The following is a 716-nucleotide window of genomic DNA, read 5'->3' as shown; positions in this document are numbered from 1 at the left end:
TCCTTATAAAATTTAATAAGCCTTTGTTTAAAATTTATTTATTTATTTATTTATTTATTTATTTATTCATTTATTTATTTATTTATTTATACTATTCTGCTATATGGGATGGTTTTAAAAATTGAACCAGGCTTTACAGACAGAAATTCTACTTCATACTTGCTGTATATTCTTTAGCTTCCTCTGCCATACTCGGTTTCTTCACCTGAAAAATGGGAATAGTTCTGGCAAACTCCACTTCAGAATAAAAGAAATCAGGTATAGAAAGCACGTAACATGGTCCATGGCCTCAGAATGTACATCTGTGCTCTCCTCTCCACCTGTCTCCTGGAAAAGCTCGAGTTGTTCACAAGAGCCTTTAGTGTATGGGTATCTGTGCGATGTGCTTATTCTAGCAGTCATTTGGTTTAGCTCAAGAAAATTAAAGAGTAACTTTGAAAGGGAGAAAGAGTTTTTCTTTTCTGCCTCAACAACAAAGCAGCCTAATGTTTGATTTGAAACATACATACAAAAACACTTTTTGATTATAAAAACCATCCATGGATATTGTGTTAGACTGTACCAGGAAAAATATTTTTCAAACATGAAAAAATGAAGTATAATGCTTTTCTGAATTCATTCTCTCTTTCACACACACACACACACATATACACACTCGCACATACATCATTCTTCCCTCACAATTCCCCCTCCCTCCAGAGTCACACCCTTCATTT

Source organism: Dasypus novemcinctus, chromosome 5 (assembly GCF_030445035.2).
Source record: "Dasypus novemcinctus isolate mDasNov1 chromosome 5, mDasNov1.1.hap2, whole genome shotgun sequence".
In the NCBI taxonomy this organism is placed as follows: domain Eukaryota; kingdom Metazoa; phylum Chordata; class Mammalia; order Cingulata; family Dasypodidae; genus Dasypus; species Dasypus novemcinctus.
The sequence above is the reverse complement of the archived record's forward strand: the minus strand, read 5'-3'. Positions refer to the sequence as shown.